Source organism: Tamandua tetradactyla, chromosome 2, assembly GCF_023851605.1.
Source record: "Tamandua tetradactyla isolate mTamTet1 chromosome 2, mTamTet1.pri, whole genome shotgun sequence".
NCBI lineage: Eukaryota > Metazoa > Chordata > Mammalia > Pilosa > Myrmecophagidae > Tamandua > Tamandua tetradactyla.
In genome coordinates this window covers 217021516-217042798 of record NC_135328.1, presented here as the reverse complement: position 1 = coordinate 217042798, position 21283 = coordinate 217021516, and the positions used below count along the sequence as shown (strand labels likewise).

The following is a 21283-nucleotide window of genomic DNA, read 5'->3' as shown; positions in this document are numbered from 1 at the left end:
AAATATGAAAACAATTTTCAGCATAGGCTTATCTACATATTCTGTTACACTAAGCTATGGGTGATCTAATGTGATATGGGCTTGAACCTGATTTACGTATTCAATCATTCAACAAACATTTACTGCCTCTTTACCATGTACCAGGCATCAATCTATGGCTCAGAAAACAAAGATGACTAACACTCAATGGTTAACAAGCCTCAATATTATAGATCAAAGATGAAAAAGTAACTATTAAGTTACTAGAAACCTTGATTACTTTGTTGAAGGAGATATGGGTGTGCCTGAATAAATTAGCAAATAAATATGTAAAAAACTTCACCCAAATGTACAATAACCACCCATACATCAAGGGTAAAACGTCTATAGGGAGGCATAATGTTTCCTACATAATCATAAGTTTTAATTATATATAGTGAGTATATATATGGTTAATGTTAGTGAGAGATGATAAACTTACAAAAATGCCAACTAAGTACTGAGAAAGAGAAGTCAAAAGAATGTGAATTTTACTAGGAAATGGGAAAGATACCTGAACCCAAAGAATGAAACCCAGTATCAGACTGGTAAAATTAAGTCAGTATGATAACTTCTAGAAAATCTTAATCTCAACCTATGGGCTCTTCTGCAGTTTCTAAGCATGAATATAAAGCTCTATTTTGTGAAAGGTCAAATAAATGTAAGCACTCAAAAATGGTTGAATTAACCCCATTAGATAAGTTTACAATTTTTATGTTATTTAAAAAGTGTACAGATGAGCTTAATATAAACTACATATAAAGAAATGCAAAGCTAACAGCACACAGAAAATTTCTACTCAAGATCTTCTAGGAGAAGCACCACTGCTTATTACATTTTAACATAAAATGCTATTATTTAACAAAACATATAAAGTTATAAACAAAATAATTTTTAATGTATAGGTGGTTCACAATTGAAAAATTTTAAATATAATAAAACTTAGAATAAGAAAATTTATGGAGTGAGAAACTAGAATATAAGTTACTGGGAGCCTGAGTGGGGGTAAAGATGGGGAATTAATGCTTAAATTGTATAGAGTTTCTATTTGGGGTGATGGAAAAGTTTTGGTAACGGATGGAGGTGATGGTAGTACAACACTATGAATGTAAATAACAACATTAAATTATATATTTGAATGTGGTTAAAAGGAGAAATTCTAGTGGTAACAAATGTATCACACTAAACAAAGTGTTAATGATAGGGTGATATATGGGAACTCTGTATTTTATGCATGATTTTCTGTAAACCTACTACTTCTCTAATTATATCTATCTATATGTACCTATCTACAAGAATTTCTTATCTCTCTTGATAAACATGAGAGGAATGCCTTTTGTCACTAAGAATACTTTCTTCTTCCAATAAGAGACCAGTATGTTTCTGATGTTTTCTGTCTCTATATCATTACAAAACTGTTTCTTAGGTAAGAAGTTAAATGATGAGAAATTCATGACAACATGAATGACAACCAAAGAATAACTCTGTACTAAATTATTACCCATGTTCAAATCTGGGTCAAAATAATTCCAATTAAATCACATGACCATGATATAGATTTTTTAATATGATTCTTCAATGAGGTCTCTTCTATTGTGAATTCTCCTGCACATGTGGCTCAAGGATTATATTATAATCTGAGAACCATCTGTATTAAATTAAAAACTAACACTCCAAAGGAAAGGCAGATCTTGCCAGACTGAGCAAAAAAGTAAGAACCAACTATATGTTGACCTTAAGAGATGGATATAAAGAAGAAGGAAAAAAAAAAAAGAATCAGGGTAACACGGTGAAAGAAGAGGTACCACAAACAAGCATAAGAAAGCTACAGTGGGTTTATTAATACTGGACAAACCAGACTTCAAAGTTTATTACTAGACACAGAGAGAGTCACTCCAAAAATATAACGTGTCAATCTGTGGAGAAAAATAATAAAACTTAAAAATATATGAAGCGAGACTTCCTGGAAGATGGCGGCTTAGTAAGACGCGCGGATCTTAGTTTCTTCTTCAGGACAGCTACTAGGGGAGTAGAAACGATACAGAAAGCGCCCAAAGCCACAACAGAGATAAAAAAAAGACAGCGTACCCCATTCTGGAACGGCTGGCTGGCTGAGAGAAGCAGCTCGGGTGAGATTGCCGAGGCGCGCGGGTCTCACCGGGCGGGGCAGGAAGCGGCCGGAGTCGCTCCCTTTCCCCTTCCCGGGCCGGCTGGGAGAATTGGAGAGGCGGTCCCCTGAAACCAAGGCGGCTGGCGCCCACACCACACGCGGCCCCCCGGACCAACTGAGAGAATTGGATCAGAATTCCCCAGGCCGTGGAGCGGGGTGACGGGTGGGGGAGGCCCCTTCCAAACTCGTGACTCCCGGGGAACGTGCACTCTCTCGGGCGGGCCGCTGCCGCTGCCGCCCTCCCGCCACGCTTGTCGCCCAGGCCCGACTAGGAAACTCGGACGGGCTCTTTCCCTGGCTGCGGCGACCAGCAACCCTCCCTGAGTTTGGACCCCGGGCCGGCTTAAGCCGCTTCGGCTAGCGAACCCCCCGGACGGCGAGAGTTTTCCAAAGTTTAAGGTCCCACAGCACCTTTTACTGGTGGGACCCGCAGAAACGTGTGCCACGAGAGCCACCTACTCGGCAGGATAAGAAAAACAGAACCCAGAGATTTCACAGGAAAATCTTCCAAACTTTTGGATCCAATACCCAGGGAAATCTGTCTAAATGCGCAGACGCCAACAGAAGATAACGGAACACGCTCAAATAATTGAAAATATGGCCCAGTCAAAGGAACAAACCAATAGTTCAAATGAGATACAGGAGCTGAGACAACTAATGCTAAATATACGAACAGAAATGGAAAACCTCTTCAAAAACGAAATCGATAAATTGAGGGAGGACATGAAGAAGACATGGGCTGAACATAAAGAAGAAATAGAAAAACTGAAAAAACAAATCACAGAACTTATGGAAGTGAAGGACAAGGTAGAAAAGATAGAAAAAACAATGGATACCTACAATGATAGATTCAAAGAGACAGAAGATAGAATTAGTGATTTGGAGGATGGAACATCTGAATTCCAAAAACAAACAGAAACTATCGGGAAAAGAATGGAAAAATTTGAACAGGGTATCAGGGAACTCAAGGACAATATGAACCGCACAAATATACGTGTTGTGGGTGTCCCAGAAGGAGAAGAGAAAGGAAAAGGAGGAGAAAAACTAATGGAAGAAATTTTCACTGAAAATTTCCCAACTCTTATGAAAGACCTAAAATTACAGATCCAAGAAGTGCAGCGTACCCCAAAGAGATTAGACCCAAATAGGCGTTCTCCAAGACACTTACTAGTTAGAATGTCAGAGGTCAAAGAGAGAGGATCTTGAAAGCAGCAAGAGAAAAACAATCCATCACATACAAGGGAAACCCAATAAGACTATGTGTAGATTTCTCAGCAGAAACCATGGAGGCTAGAAGACAGTGGGATGATATATTTAAATTACTAAAAGAGAAAAACTGCCAACCAAGACTCCTATATCCAGCAAAATTGTCCTTCAAAAATGAGGGAGAAATTAAAACATTCTCAGACAAAAAGTCACTGAGAGAATTTGTGACCAAGAGACCAGCTCTGCAAGAAATACTAAAGGGAGCACTAGAGTCAGAACCGAAAAGACAGAAGAGAGAGGTATGGAGAAGAGTGTAGAAAGAAGGAAAGTCAGATATGATATATATAATACAAAAGGCAAAATGGCAGAGGAAAATATTATCCAAACAGTAATAACACTAAATGTTAATGGACTGAACTCCCCAATCAAAAGACATAGATTGGCAGAATGGATTAAAAAACAGGATCCTTCTATATGCTGTCTACAGGAAACACATCTTAGACCCAAAGATAAACATAGGTTGAAAGTGAAAGGTTGGGAAAAGATATTTCATGCAAATAACAACCAGAAAAGAGCAGGAGTGGCTATACTAATATCCAACAAGTTAGACTTCAAATGTAAAACAGTTAAAAGAGACAAAGAAGGACACTATATACTAATAAAAGGAACAATTAAACAAGAAGACATAACAATCATAAATATTTATGCACCGAACCAGAATGCCCCAAAATACGTGAGGAATACACTGCAAACACTGAAAAGGGAAATAGACACAAATAGCATAATAGTTGGAGACTTCAATTCCCCACTCTCATCAATGGACAGAACATCTAGACAGAGGATCAATAAAGAAATAGAGAATCTGAATATTACTATAAAGGAGCTAGACTTAACAGACATTTATAGGACATTACATCCCACAACAGCAGGATACACCTTTTTCTCAAGTGCTCATGGATCATTCTCAAAGATAGACCATATGCTGGGTCACAAAGCAAGTCTTAACAAATTTAAAAAGATTGAAATCATACTCAACACTTTCTCGGATCATAAAGGAATGAAGTTGGAAATCAATAATAGGTGGAATGCCAGAAAATTCACAAATACCTGGGGGCTCAACAACACACTCTTAAACAACGAGTGGGTCAAAGAAGAAATTGCAAGAGAAATCAGTAAATACCTCGAGGCAAATGAAAATGAAAACACAACATATCAAAACTTATGGGACGCAACAAAGGCAGTGCTAAGAGGGAAATTTATTGCCCTAAATGCCTATATCAGAAAAGAAGAAAAGGCAAAAATGCAGGAATTAACTGTTCAATTGGAAGAACTGGAGAAAGAACAGCAAACTAATCCCAAAGCAAGCAAAAGGAAAGAAATAACAAAGATCAGAGCAGAAATAAACGAAATTGAAAATATGAAAACAGTAGAGAAAATCAATAAGACCAGAAGTTGGTTCTATGAGAAAATCAATAAGATTGATGGGCCCCTATCAAGATTGACAAAAAGAAGAAGAGAGAGGATGCAAATAAATAAGATCAGAAATGGAAGAGGAGACATAACTACTGACCTCACAGAAATAAAGGAGGTAATAACAGGATACTATGAACAACTTTACGCTAATAAATACAACAACTTAGATGAAATGGACGGGTTCCTGGAAAGACATGAACAACCAACTTTGACTCAAGAAGACATAGATGACTTCAACAAACCAATCACAAGTAAAGAAATTGAATTAGTCATTCAAAAGCTTCCTAAAAAGAAAAGTTCAGGACCAGATGGCTTCACATGTGAATTCTACCAAACGTTCCAGAAAGAATTAGTACCAATTCTCCTCAACCTCTTCAAAAAAATCGAAGTGGAGGGAAAACTGCCTAATTCATTCTATGAAGCCAACATCACCCTCATACCAAAACCAGGCAAAGGTATTACAAAAAAAGAAAACTACAGACCAATCTCTCTAATGAATACAGATGCAAAAATCCTCAATAAAATTCTAGCAAATTGTATCCAACAACACATTAAAAGAATTATACATCATGACCAAGTAGGATTCATCCCAGGTATGCAAGGATGGTTCAACATAGGAAAATCAATTAATGTAATACACCATATCAACAAATCAAAGCAGAAAAATCACATGATCATCTCAATTGATGCAGAGAAGGCATTTGACAAGATTCAACATCCTTTCCTGTTGAAAACACTTCAAAAGATAGGAATACAAGGGAACTTCCTTAAAATGATAGAGGGAATATATGAAAAACCCACAGCTAATATCATCCTCAATGGGGAAAAATTGAAAACTTTCCCCCTAAGATCAGGAACAAGACAAGGATGTCCACTATCACCACTATTATTCAACATTGTGTTGGAGGTTCTAGCCAGAGCAATTAGACAAGAAAAAGAAATACAAGGCATCAAAATTGGAAAGGAAGAAGTAAAACTATCACTGTTTGCAGATGATATGATACTATACGTCGAAAACCCGGAAAAATCCACAACAAAACTACTAGAGCTAATAAATGAGTACAGCAAAGTAGCAGGTTACAAGATCAACATTCAAAAATCTGTAGCATTTCTATACACTAGTAATGAACAAGCTGAGGGGGAAATCAAGAAACGAATCCCATTTACAATTGCAACTAAAAGAATAAAATACCTAGGAATAAATTTAACTAAAGAGACAAAAAACCTATATAAAGAAAACTACAAAAAACTGCTAAAAGAAATCACAGAAGACCTAAATAGATGGAAGGGCATACCGTGTTCATGGATTGGAAGACTAAATATAGTTAAGATGTCAATCCTACCTAAATTGATTTACAGATTCAATGCAATACCAATCAAAATCCCAACAACTTATTTTTCAGAAATAGAAAAACCAATAAGCAAATTTATCTGGAAGGGCAGGGTGCCCCGAATTGCTAAAAGCATCTTGAGGAAAAAAAACGAAGCTGGAGGGCTCGCGCTGCCTGACTTTAAGGCATATTATGAAGCCACAGTGGTCAAAACAGCATGGTATTGGCATAAAGATAGATATATCGACCAATGGAATCGAATAGAGTGCTCAGATATAGACCCGCTCATCTATGGACATTTGATCTTTGATAAGGCAGTCAGGCCAACTCACCTGGGACAGAGCAGTCTCTTCAATAAATGGTGCCTAGAGAACTGGATATCCATATGCAAAAGAATGAAAGAAGACCCATCTCTCACACCCTATACAAAAGTTAACTCAAAATGGATCAAAGATCTAAACATTAGGTCTAAGACCATAAAACAGTTAGAGGAAAATGTTGGGAGATATCTTATGAATCTTACAATTGGAGGTGGTTTTATGGACCTTAAACCTAAAGCAAGAGCACTGAAGAAGGAAATAAATAAATGGGAACTCCTCAAAATTAAACACTTTTGTGCATCAAAGAACTTCATCAAGAAAGTAGAAAGAGGGCGGGCCGCGGTGGCTCAGCGGGCAAAGTGCTTGCCTGCTATGCCGGAGGACCTCGGTTCGATTCCCGGCCCCAGCCCATGTAACAAAAACGGAGAAACAGAATACAATAAAAACAAGAAAATGTTTAAAAAATGTTTCCCTTTCTTCCTTCCTTCTATCCTTCCTTCCTTCTCTCTGTCTTTCCTTTAAAAAAAAAAAAAAAAAAAAAAAAGAAAGTAGAAAGACAGCCTTCACAATGGGAGACAATATTTGGAAATGATATATCAGATAAAGGTCTAGTATCCAGAATTTATAAAGAGATTGTTCATCTCAACAACAAAAAGACAGCCAACCCAATTACAAAATGGGAAAAAGACTTGAACAGACACTTCTCAGAAGAGGAAATACAAATGGCCAAAAGGCACATCAAGAGATGCCCAAAGTCCCTGGCCATTAGAGAAATGCAAATCAAAACCACAATGAGATATCATCTCACACCCACCAGAATGGCCATTATCAACAAAACAGAAAATGACAAGTGCTGGAGAGGATGCGGAGAAAGAGGCACACTTATCCACTGTTGGTGGGAATGTCAAATGGTGCAACCACTGTGGAAGGCAGTTTGGCGGTTCCTCAAAAAGCTGAATATAGAATTGCCATACGACCCAGGAATACCATTGCTGGGTATCTACTCAAAGGACTTAAGGGCAAAGACACAAACGGACATTTGCACACCAATGTTTATAGCAGTGTTATTTACAATTGCAAAGAGATGGAAACAGCCGAAATCTCCATCAACAGAAGAGTGGCTAAACAAACTGTGGTATATACATACGATGGAATACTATGCAGCTTTAAGACAGGATAAAATTATGAAGCATGTAATAACATGGATGGACCTAGAGAACATTATGCTGTGTGAGTCTAGCCAAAAACTAAAGGACAAATACTGTATGGTCCCACTGATGTGAACAGACATTCGAGAATAAATTTGGAATATGTCCTTGATAACAGAGTCCAGCAGGAGGTAGAAACAGGGTAAGATAATGGCCAATTGGAGTTGAAGGGATACAGACGGTGTAACAGGACTAGATACAAAAACTCAAAAATGGACAGCACAATAATACCTAATTGTAAAGTAATCATGTTAAAACACTGAATGAAGCTGCATCTGAGCTATAGGTTTTTGTTTTGTTTTGTTTTGTTTTGATTTTACTATTATTACTTTTATTTTTTTCTCTATATTAACATTCTATATCTTTTTCGGTTATGTTGCTAGTTCTTCTAAACCAATGCATATATACTAAGAAATGATGATCATGCATCTATGTGATGATGTTAAGAATTAATGATTGCATATGTAGAATGGTATGATCTCTAAATGTTGGGTTAATTTCTTTTTTTCCGTTAATTAAAAAAAAAAAAAAAGAAGAAGGGATAATTGGAGCTGAAGGGATACAGACTGTACAACGGGACTGGATATCAAAACTCAGAAATGGACAGCACAATACTACCCAATTGCAATGCAATTATGTTAAAACACTGAATGAAGCTGCATGTGAGGTATAGGTTTTTGTTTTTTTTTTCTATTGTTTTAATTCTTATTCTGTTGTCTTTTTATTTCTTTTTCTAAATTGATGCAAATGTACTAAGAAATGATGAATATGCAACTATGTGATGTTATTAAGAATTACTGATTGTACATGTAGATTGGAATGATTTCTACTTGTTTTGTTAATTCTCTTTTTAATTAATAAAAAAAAAAGAATGGACAAAGATGAAAAAAAAATATATATGAAGCAAAACCTAACAGAACTAAAAGAAGAAAACCAAATCCACAAGTATAGTTGAAGACGTTAATAGGTATCTCTCAGTAACTGACATGTGATAACACAATGAGTAAGATATAGAATATCTGAACAATAAAATCAACCACCTTTAAGAAAGTGACAATTAAATAACAGTACATGAAAAACTGCAGAATATACCTTTATTTCACGTGCACATGGTAGAAGGTATACAAGTATACACAGAATCAACATATTTTGATTTGATTTGAACCATGAAACAAGTCTCAATAGATTTCAAAAGACTGAAATCTTAGGGGATATTCTTTGACTACAACAGAATTAAATTAGAAACGAATAATATTCCAAATTTTAAAAATCTAAAGAAGCCCTACATTGCTGTAAATCAAGCAACTTATTTTAAACAATCCATGGATCAGAGAAGAAACCACACACTCAAAAATTTAGTACTTTGAACTGAATAATGAAAAAACAAATCAAAATTTGTGGAACACAATTTAAGGAACACAGGAGTAAACTTATGGCATTGGTTTTATTAGAAAAGGAGAAAAGTATATAAAATCAGTTATCTAAATTCCCACTTTAGAAAGCTAGAAAAAAATAAGCAAATTAAACCCAAAATAAGCAGAAAAGAAAAAATAAAGATAAGCACGGAATAAAACAAAATCAAAAGCAAACTACAGAGAAAATCAATGAAATAAAATAACTTGGTGACCTGAAAATATTAATAATATTGATAATAAACCTCTAGTCAGACTTATCAAGAGGAAACAAATCTTCAGTTTTAGGAACGAAAGAGGGTATACATCACAGATCCTACAGACATTAAAAGAAATACGGGAGTATATTGAACTTTATCAGAAAAAATTTGCCCAACTTAGATGAAATGGGTGAAATGCTCAAAAGAGACTGAATATAAAGAAATTGAATCAGTCATTGAAAAGCTTTCCAAAAAGAAAAGTCCAGGACCAGACGGCTTCACATGTAAATTCTACCAAACATTCCAGAAAGAATTAGCACCAACTCGGCTCAAATTCTTCAAAAAAATCGAAGCAGAGGGAAAGCTACCTAATTTATTCTATGAAGTCAACATCACCCTCATACCAAAACCAGGCAAAGATATTACAAAAAAAGAAAACTACAGATCAATCTCTCTAATGAATATAGATGCAAAAATCCTCAACAAAATTCTAGCAAATCGAATCCAGCAACACATTAAAAGAATTATACATCATGACCAAGTAGGATTCATCCCAGGTATGCAAGGATGGTTCAACAAAAGAAAATCAATTAATGTAATACACCATATCAACAAATCAAAGCAGAAAAATCACATGATCGTCTCAATTGATGCAGAGAAGGCATTTGACAAGATTCAACATCCTTTCCTGTTGAAAACACTTCAAAAGATAGGAATACAAGGGAACTTCCTTAAAATGATAGAGGGAATATATGAAAAACCCACAGTTAATATCATCCTCAATGGGGAAAAATTGAAAATTTTCCCCCTAAGATCAGGAACAAGACAAGGATGTCCATTATCACCACTATTATCCAACATCGTGTTGGAGGTTCTAGCCAGAGCAATTAGACAAGAAAAAGAAATACAAGGCATCAAAATTGGAAAGGAAGAAGCAAAACTATCACTGTTTGCAGACGATATGATACTATACGTCAAAAACCCGGAAAAATCCACAACAAAACTACTAGAGCTAATAAATGAGTACAGCAAAGTAGCAGGTTACAAGATCAACATCCAAAAATCTGTAGCGTTTCTATACACTAGCAATGAACAAGCTGAGGGGGAAATCAAGAAATGAATTCCATTTACAATTGCAACTAAAAGAATAAAATACTTAGGAATAAATTTAACTAAAGAGACAAAAGACCTATACAAAGAAAACTACAAGAAACTGTTAAAAGAAATCACAGAAGACCTAAATAGATGGAAGGGCATACCGTGTTCATGGATTGGAAGACTAAATATAGTTAAGATGTCAATCCTACCTAAATTGATTTACAGATTCAATGCAATACCAATCAAAATCCGAACAACTTATTTTTCAGAAATAGAAAAACCAATAAGCAAATTTATCTGGAAGGGCAGGGTGCCCCGAATTGCTAAAAGTATCTTGAGGAAAAAAAACCAAGCTGGAGGTCTCACACTGCCGGACTTTAAGGCATATTATGAAGCCACAGTGGTCAAAACAGCATGGTATTGGCATAAAGATAGATATATCGACCAATGGAATCGAATAGAGTGCTCAGATATAGACCCGCTCATCTATGGACATTTGATCTTTGATAAGGCAGTCAAGCCAATTCACCTGGGACAGAGCAGTCTCTTCAATAAATGGTGCCTAGAGAACTGGATATCCACATGCAAAAGAATGAAAGAGGACCCGTATCTCACACCCTATACAAAAGTTAACTCAAAATGGATCAAAGATCTAAACATTAGATCTAAGACCATAAAACAATTAGAGGAAAATGTAGGGAGATATCTTATGAATCTTACAATTGGAGGTGGTTTTATGGACCTTAAACCTAAAGCAAGAGCACTGAAGAAAGAAATAAATAAATGGGAACTCCTCAAAATTAAACACTTTTGTGCATCAAAGAACTTCATCAAGAAAGTAGAAAGACAGCCTACACATGGGAGACAATATTTGGAAACGACATATCAGATAAAGGTCTAGTATCCAGAATTTATAAAGAGATTGTTCAACTCAACAACAAAAAGACAGCCAACCCAATTACAAAATGGGAAAAAGACTTGAACAGACACTTCTCAGAAGAGGAAATACAAATGGCCAAAAGGCACATGAAGAGATCCTCAATGTCCCTGGCCATTAGAGAAATGCAAATCAAAACCACAATGAGATATCATCTCACACCCACCAGAATGGCCATTATCAACAAAACAGAAAATGACAAGTGCTGGAGAGGATGCGGAGAAAGAGGCACACTTATCCACTGTTGGTGGGAATGTCAAATGGTGCAACCACTGTGGAAGGCAGTTTGGTGGTTCCTCAAAAAACTGAGTATAGAATTGCCATACGACCCAGCAATACCATTGCCAGGTATCTACTCAAAGGACTTAAGGGCAAAGACCCAAACGGACATTTGCACACCAATGTTTATAGCAGCGTTATTTACAATTGCAAAGAGATGGAAACAGCCAAAATGTCCATCAACAGACGAGTGGCTAAACAAACTGTGGTATATACATATGATGGAATAGTATGCAGCTTTAAGACAGGATAAACTTATGAAGCATGTAATAACATGGATGGACCTAGAGAACATTATGCTGAGTGAGACTAGCCAAAAACTAAAGGACAAATACTGTGGTCTCACTGATGTGAACCAACATTCGAGAATAAACTTGGAATATGTCATTGGTAACAGAGACCATCAGGAGTTAGAAATAGGGTAAGATAATGGGTAATTGGAGCTGAAGGGATACAGACTGTGCAACAGGACTAGATACAAAAACTCAAAAGTGGACAGCACAATACTACCTAATTGCAATGTAATTATGTTAAAACACTGAACGAAGCTGCATCTGAACTATAGTTTTTTTTGTTTGTTTGTTCTGTTTTTTATATATATTTTTTGTATTTTTTATTTTTATTTTTTTCTCTATATTATCATTTTATTTCTTTTTCTGTTGTCTTGCTATTTCTTTTTCTAAATCGATGCAAATGTACTAAGAAATGATGATCATACATCTATGTGATGATATTAAGAATTACTGATTGCATATGTAGAATGGAATGATTTCTAAATGTTGTGTTAGTTAATTTTTTTTAATTAATTAAAAAAAAGACTGAATAACAGTTTACAAAAACTGACACATGTAGGTGTATTATTATTTATATGGTTAATATTTCCCATAAAATGAAACTTAAACCAGATGGCTTCACTGTGAATTCTATCAAACTTCAAAAAAGAAAAAAAAAAAGTCAAACTACATAAACACTTAGGAAAATTATGTAGGAGCAAATCCTTGCCAACTAATTTTTCAGAAGCAGTATTTCTCTGGTACTAAAACTAGATGAAAACAACATAAAACAAACAAACATACAAACCAATATCCCTCATGAACAAAGATGTGACAGTCCTTAACAAAATACTAGCAAATTGAATCCAATAATACATTATAACTAAGCAGGATTTATCCCAAGAATGCGTAACTGTTTTATGTTTGAAATCAAATCCACATTAACAAAGGATAATAACCACATGATCTCATGAAATGCAAGGAGAAAAAAAGCATCTAACAAAATCCAATGCCCATTCAAGCCAAAAACTTCAATAAACTAGGATATAAAAATGAACATCCCAAACTTGATAAAATGTATCTTCAAAATACCTATATTGTACATAACAGTGAAAGATGATGTTTTCCCCCAAAAGATCAGATAGATGGCAAAGATGTCCACTCTTACCATTTCTATTCAGTATTGTACCAGCTGTCCAAGCAAGTGCAATAAAGCAAGAAAAAGAAATAAAATGTATACAGAGCAGAAAGAAGTAAAATTGTCCTTATTTGCAGATGACATGATTATGTGTAGTGAAAATCCTAAGGTATCAAATCAACAAGAAAACTATTAGAAATAATAAATGCACTTAGAAAGGTCACAGAACATAAGGTCAATACATAACACTGACTGTATTTCTATCCTATAGATGGACATTTGCAAATTTAATTTTAAAAATACAATTTTATTCACATAGAATCCCCAAAAGGAATCTCTTACAAATAAGATCAACGAAATATGTACAATTATATATATAATTGAAAATTATATAATATGATGCAAGGCAATTACAGAGGATCTAAAAAAAAGGAGATATTCCATGTTATGGATTAAAAGATTCAGTACTGTTAAGCTGTCAGTCATAGTTTCGGTGTAATCTCAATCAAAATTTCATTGGGGGGGAGGAGACAAGATGGAGGCTTAGTGAGGAGTGGGATTTAAGTTCGTCCTCCAAAGTAGTTAGTAAATAGCCAGGAACAGTAGTACAGAACAACTGCTGGGGCCATGTCTGTGATCAGGCACACAGTGTACCCCAGTCTCTTCAAGCTGGACAGGCTGCGAGCTCACCCAGAACTGTGAGTCCTCCAAGCCTCAGCAGCTACTGCTCCTCCCCCACAGGCTGCTTCCCAGAGGGGACAGGAAAGAGACTTTACTAGCAGCAGGGGCTGAGCCAACCAAGCTCAAATTGTGGACTTAATTAACAAATTCTGACTACTAAAAATAGTCCCCCAACTCAATAAAAGCTGAGGTTGCTGGGTTTTGCCCCAGTGCAGAGGGGACAGGGCTGATGGAAAAAGAAAAAAACAAAACAAAACAAAAAAAACTAGAGGTTTTGTGGCTCAGATGGCACAAAATACTTGAAAGGGTCTGGGCCCTGAAGGAAAAGAGGGGGCACATAGGACCTGGAGATACACCGAGCAAAGGACCAACTTAAGCTCTTGACTGGCAAACCTGAGGAACAGGGGCCCTGCTCTGAAAAGGATTTTTCTTTTCTTTTTTTGTGGCTGTGTTTCTATAACTTGACTGCTCTCTGGATACAGCTACAGGGCTTCTCAGGCTCCAAATGCCCCAGGCATGGGCAGAATTAAGCTTGTTTGAGAATCTGTCTGGAGCCTGTGCCTTCCCCAGGAGAGGGGTGGGGCCCAGCTCAGGTGGAATCCCTTCCTCAAGGAATTCAGACTCCAGGGCCTGGAAAACTGAAGTGATTAAAGCCAGCCTACAACCTCCCTGCTGTCTCAACCACATACCCAGCAGGTAGAGTGTGCTGAAGTTGAAGGTACCACATCACCTTATACTGGTGGGACTTGCAAGCAGACAAGCGCCACGTACCGGGTAGGACAGGAAAAACACAGTCTAGAGATTTCACAGGAAAGTTTTTCAATCTGCTGGATCTCACCCTCAGGGAAACTGGCACAGGTGACTCTTTTCTCCTGAAAAAAAGGCCAGTTTGGTCTGAGAAAATCTGACTGGGGTCTGTAATACCTAAGTAGACCCTCCTAAGGGGGATGGGGGGTAGGCACCTTATAGGCAGGGCAAGAAACAAGAACTGAAAAACTCTGATCCATTAAACAAAACCTAAGCTAGAGGTCTAGAATAAGCTGAACTGAATGTCAAAGAACAAAAAGACACAGTCATCCAGCAAGAAAATCCTAGGTAAAAAAAAGTGAAAACAATCTCCAGAATAAACTGATTAAGGAAATTAAATGCCCAGCTGCCAGCAAAAAATAACAAACCATACTAGGAAAACTGAAGATATGGCCCAGTCAAAGGAACAAACCAACAATTCAAATGAGATACAGGAGATGAAACAGTTAATTAGGAATGTTCGAACAGACATGGAAAATTCCATCAGGCTTTTGTAAAAACAGAAAGTGTCAAGCTGATTCTAAAAGTTATATGGAAATGCAAATGACCTAAAATAGTGAAGGCAATCTTAAAAAGCAAGAAGAAAGGAAGACTTACATTACCTGAATTCAGGAATTCTATCTATAAACCTACAATAGTCAAGATACTGTGGTACTGAGACATATAGATCAAACAAAACAGAATAGAATCCAAAAAAAAGAACCAAACAGTTATTTTCAATAAGTGTCAGTAAGTTATTTTCAATAAGTGTCAGACAATTAAATGAGAAAAGAAAAGTCTTTTTAATAAATGTTGCTCCAATAACTGGTATCTGTTCAGGAAGCAAGGAACTCTGACCTCCTATTTTACACCATATACAAAATTAACCACAGTCCTGAAATAAAACGTCTGAAGAAAACACAGGAAAAATCACTGTAATCTTAGGGTACTCAAATGTACTTAGGATAAAAAGGAAAAAAAGAAACAGAATAAGAAAATAACAATACATTAGATTCTATCAATATTAAATCTTTTATTCTTTGAAAGACACCATTAAGAAATTTTTAAAAATGTGGATGGGAGAAATATTCACAATACATATATCAAAGAGCTTGTATCATGACACAAAAATAACTCTTACAACTAAATTACAAGAAGGCAACCCAGTTTTTAAAATTGGATAAAAGATTTGAACAGCGAGTTCACAAGAGAAGATCTATAAATGGGCAATGAGACATGAAAAGAAATTCAAATTTAAACCTCATTGAAATTTCAATACCACTACACACCTTTTAGAATAGTTAAAATTAAGACTGACAATACCAACTCTTGTTGAGGCTTTTGAAGTACTGAAATTCTAACACACTATAGTTGGGAATGTAAAATGGTACAATCACTCTGGAAAGCTTTTTGGCAGTTTCTTAAAAAGTTACTTGCACACTTATCTCACAATCCAGCCATTCCACTCCTAGGATTTACCCAAGAGAAATGAAAATATATATCCCCAGAAAGTCTTACGACAATGCTCACAGTACTTTTGTTAGTAATGGCCAAAAATTTGGAAAAAAAACCAAATGTCCATTAATGGGTGAATAAGCGATTTGTGAATATCCATACAAGGAAATACTACTGAGCAACAAAAAGGAATGAATTATTGATGCAAACAACAATATGAATGGATTTCAAAATCATTACACTGATTAAAGCCTGGCCCAACAGAATACATACTATATGATTCCATTTATAAAATATCTAGAAAACACAAACTAATCCATGATAACAGAAAATACATCAATGGTTACCTAAGGCTAGAATCAGAAAAGGACTACCAAATGGCACGAGGCAACTTTTGAGAGTGTTGGAAATATTTTGTATCTTCACTATTGTAGTAATTTCACAGGTATACATCAGTTAAGAACTTACCAAATTGCATACTTTAAATCAGAGTAATGTACTGTACATTAATTATATCCCCAAAATTCATTTTTAAAATGGCACATCAAAAATCTTATTTGTGAGTAACACAGCAACAACAACAACAAAACTGAGAACCAAAATAAGTAATCCAGAACATACTTTAAAAAATACGTTCATACAACTGTCATACAGAATTGACAGTTTCAAAACTTTGTACTAGTGGCTGTGAATTCTAAAAATTAATCTATTTATTTAAATATACTTATGTTTAAATAGCTCAACCCGGTTGTTCAACACACTCTAATATGGCCATAAGGCAGATTTTATATATTTTTCAAAATCTCTATATTGCTTTGGGAAGTAACAACAAGATACTAGCCACTCACTAACTAAACGTTCTCTAAATTGGTACGATTTAACTCCATGCTATATGCTGTGAAAGAAAAACAATGAACACTTTCTACATGATAATGGATATATATCTTCTAAATTTATTACTCAATACAGCTGAAATCTCCAATTACTCTAAGAAAGTAAAGATAAATGATAGACTCTCACAAGTTTTTCTTCATTCACTTCACTTTATTAAAGGAAAATGTCTAAGACTAAAACTCTCACATCCTGCACAACAATGAAGTATCAAAATTAAAACAGCCACTAAACTTTTCCATTCATCATGAAATGAGCACACAAGGCAGCTTCTCAGTAGCTAAATGTAATTGTATTGTATAACTCAAGACAGCTGAGCCATTTTGGGTCAACTTATGCAAGTTAAATATCAAGTGATCAGAAGGCAGTGTGACAGAAATAAAAACTCTTAAAACTAAAATCCCTCTGGCAACGCTAAAGAAAACTTAAGAAGGAACATGCCACAAAGGGCCATAGGTAAATAGTCAAAATTGTTTCCATACATTAGTATTGTGCTGGTTTGAAGGGAAGTATGTCCCCTAGAAAAGCCATGTTTTGATCAAAATCTCATTTCAAAAGTTAGAATAATCCCTATTCAATACTGTATGTTTGAAACTGTAATCAGATCAGCTCCCTGGATGTTGTGATTTAGTCAAGAGTGGTTGTTAAACTGGATTAGGTGACGACATATCTCCACCCATTTGGGTGGGTCTTGACTGGTTTACTGGAGTTCTGTAAAAGAGGAAACATTTTGGAGAATGGGAGATTCAGAGAAAGCAGAGCAGAACGACACAGCCAAGAGAAGCAGAGCCCACCAGCCAGCGGCTTTTGGAGATGAAGAAGGAAAATGCCTCCCAGGGAGCTTCATGAAACCGGAAGCCAGGAGAAGAAGCTAGCAGATGATGCTGTGTCTGCCATGTACCCTTCCAGGTGAGAGAGAAACTGACTGTGTTCGTCATGTGCCTTTTCACCTGAGAGAGAAACGATGAATGTCGTTGGCCTTCTTGAACCAAGGTATCTTTCCCTGGATGCCTTAAATTGGACATTTCTATAGACTTGTTTTGACTGGGATATTTTCTTGGCCTTAGAACTGTAAACTAGCAACTTACTAAATTCCCCTTTTTAAAAGCCATTCCATTGCTAGTATATTGCATTCTGGCAGCTAGCAAACTAGAACAAGTATGTTCTGTAGAATCCTCAGGAATTTTGAGTAAGAATGAAATGTACAAATTCAGGAAAGTGCCAAAACAGATATTTAATCAAATATGGCAAAATCTTCATTATTCAAAATTCAATTGATCAGAAGTCATAAAAGTAGAATTGTTTCATAAACCTTTTATATGAAAAAATATCACTAGAAAACAAGCTCATATGAATACATAAACATTTTTTAATATAAACACATTTTTCAAGGTATTCTGAATTCAGACATTCACATCCACATCTTCCACAGCCTACATGCACTCTCTGCGACTGTTTCCTAATCTGTAAAATAATCTCAAAGGCCCCTTACAGCTCTATCATTATATTGTTCAGAATAAAACTTCCTTAGAACATTACAAAAACCAAAGTATCAAAAAGTAAGAAAGTAGGCAAATACATTGAATGGGAGTATGAAAAAGAACACTCAGTAATTTAGAACACAGCATATTCTCAGCAAGATCCCGCAGCCTCCAACACTGGCACATACAAGGGACTATTACAACATCATGGACTACCCAGGAATATGCAATTAGACCAGGAATAAAATTCAAACATATCATTCAGATATCTACATATATTTCCTCAAAAGCAAACTATGTACTAAAAAGACCTCTAAATTAGAAATCAGGGTTATTTTTATCCCCTGTTATGAACTTAATGGACCGCTGGTATTGACCCTGGCCTTTCTGAGCCTTTTTATCTATTCAGGGATGCTGGAATAGATGATCTCCAAAAGTTCCTTTCAATTTTATACTGACTTTTCAAGAAAAAACAGGTATTTAAAAGTGCTCGTAGCTAACTGTCCGAACAGTTGGTCAATCTCATGTTCAACAGCCTATGTAAATACATTGCCATATAAAATCTTCATTAATATATCAGAAATTACTTTGTTAATAATTCGGTATATTCTTTCATACTTTACAATTACACATTAGTAACTATATAGAAAGGAATTATTTAATTTAACTTTAAAATCTATTGATTTTTCGAAGGAAGCAAGAAGATGAATGCAATGAAACCTGGAAGAGAAAGAGAGACCAGCAGACACTACCAAGTCCCTAGCAGAAGAGCCAAGGATGGCTGACAACCAGTCTTTGGGAAGAAAGTACTGCCTTGATGATGCCCTGATGTGGACATTTTCTCAGCCTCAGCTCTAAGTGAATAAATTCCCATTTTAACCTTACGCATTTCCCTGGTATTTCCTTTTAGCAGCCTAGATAACTAAAACAGATTTTGGTACCAGGAGTGGGGCGCTGATACTGCAAATACCAAAAATGTGGAAGTAGCTTTGGAATTGGGAGACTGAGAGAAGCTGGATGAATTGTAAGGTGCTTGACAGAAAAGGCCTAGATTGCTTTGAAGAGACTGCAGAAATACTGATGATGCTAAAGGTACTTTTGATGATGAGGCATCAGAAGAAAACGACAAATGTTTTACTGGAAACAGGAGGAAAGACAGACAATCCTAGTTTTGAACTTGCAGACAACTTTGCAAAACTGAGTTCTCAGTCAGATGGAAGACAGAATTTAAGAGTGATGCACTTGCATATTTAGCTGAGGAAAATTCCAAGCTAAGTGTGGAAAGTGCAGTCATGTTCCTCACAGCTTACAGAAAAATGTGAGAGGAAAGGAATATGCTGAGAACTTAACTCCTAAGTACAAAAGCACACAGAAACTAATGGTTTGGAAAATTTTGAGCTTCTGGAAAGTGAATACCACTGAAAAGCGTACCAAGTGAAGTTTTAACCAAACACAGGCCTGACCACCCATTTCACTGCAAGTCAGGATTGGAAATGCAATGATCCAGGAAGTTCCATGGAAAGTTCTTTTGTCCGATGGTTTGGACCTCTGTATACTACATGCAAACCCAATAAATATTTGGTGAGCTCTGTAGGAACAGAACACCACTGCTGACCTGGACTAAAAGGGACTGAAAAGAGATTGAAGAAAAAAAATCACTTCAAGGGCAGAACCACAGAAGCTTAGGTCTGGACTGAAGACATCTTCCCCCTCCCCATTTAAAAATGATTTACTGAAACAAGGTAATATTAATTTAAAAATGTAGAAGCACCAAATAGGCTGCTGAAAATGGTCTGTTCAAGACATTTTTTTTGTAATGGAATATAATTAAGGAAAGTTTTACACATCTAAAGATTAAGGGGAAAAACAGTATGTCAACATAGAGTGTAAAAGAAAATTCATTTAAGGATTCATGTACTGATATCTGGGAAAGAACATTCAGTGGTATGCTGGTAAAAGAACTACAATGTCTGAGAATCTCATAGTGTCATGTTGCAGGAATTTCCCTTGTTCTGCAATGAAGACATCTTCTTGGGCCAACAGGGTATGCTCACCCATTTGTGTGGAAAGGGTGAGTCTGCCCTGATGCTTGGAGAAGGCAGGCCTTTGTCCCATCATTCAGGAAGAGTGCTACTACCCATGGTCTCAGAAGGCAGAGCTATTCCTGGGCATTGAAGAGAGTCTGTTCATCATGCCAATACATGGAAAAGATGGAGCCTTTACCCCTGTGTTTGAGGAGAGCATGTCTACTGTATAAGCACTTGGAAAGGGAAGAGGCTGCCACTTCATTAGGGGTGAAGGATAAAACACTATTCCATAGATAATTTTGAAACCGTGAAATATAAGGGAGCATGCCCTGCAGGATTTCAGCATTGTTTGGGTCAAGTGACATGTTTTCCTTTCAATATCCTATAGGAGTGGGGATGTTTACCCTATGTCTGTCCCTCCCGTGTATACTGAAAGTAGATAACATGTTCTTTGGGTTTCAGAGGTCCACAGATGGAGGGGCATTGTGCCCCAGGACAGACCATACCACAACCAATTTTGATGAGACTTTGTATTTAAGCATTATTTCTAAAATGATTTAAGGCTTTTGGGATATTGGGGTGGAAAGAATATATTTTGTATATGGAAAGAACATGTTCTTCTGAGGTCCAAAGTATAGAGTGTGGTGGTTTGGAGTTGCATGTTCCCCAGAAAAATATGTTCTTAAAGTTAATCCATTCCTGTGGGTTATGAACCCACTTTAAGTACATCCTTTTGAGGAGGTTACTTCAGTTAAGACGTGACCTACATTCAAGATGGGCGTGGGTGTTAATTCTATTACTGAAGCCTTTATAAATGAAAGACAGAGAAAGCCATTGAATCAAGAGGTTAAATGAAATGAAACCCAGAAAAGAAGGGAGAGGCCAGCAGATGACACTAAG

The 21283-nt window shown here is 36.3% G+C and overlaps 1 protein-coding gene and 1 long non-coding RNA gene across 10 annotated transcripts in view; one reads left to right on the top strand and one right to left on the bottom strand.

The window, feature by feature from the left end:
• LOC143674976 (uncharacterized) overlaps nt 1–21149 on the top strand; it is a 95012-nt gene extending 73863 nt beyond the window's left edge. Inside the window, exon 3 of the long non-coding RNA XR_013171302.1 lies at nt 19050–21149. This is a non-coding gene — a long non-coding RNA (uncharacterized LOC143674976). The remainder of the gene's footprint in view (nt 1–19049) is intronic.
• The window catches only part of RERE (arginine-glutamic acid dipeptide repeats), a 636739-nt gene that overhangs the window by 160953 nt on the left and 454503 nt on the right, over nt 1–21283 (bottom strand). The window lies entirely within an intron of this gene.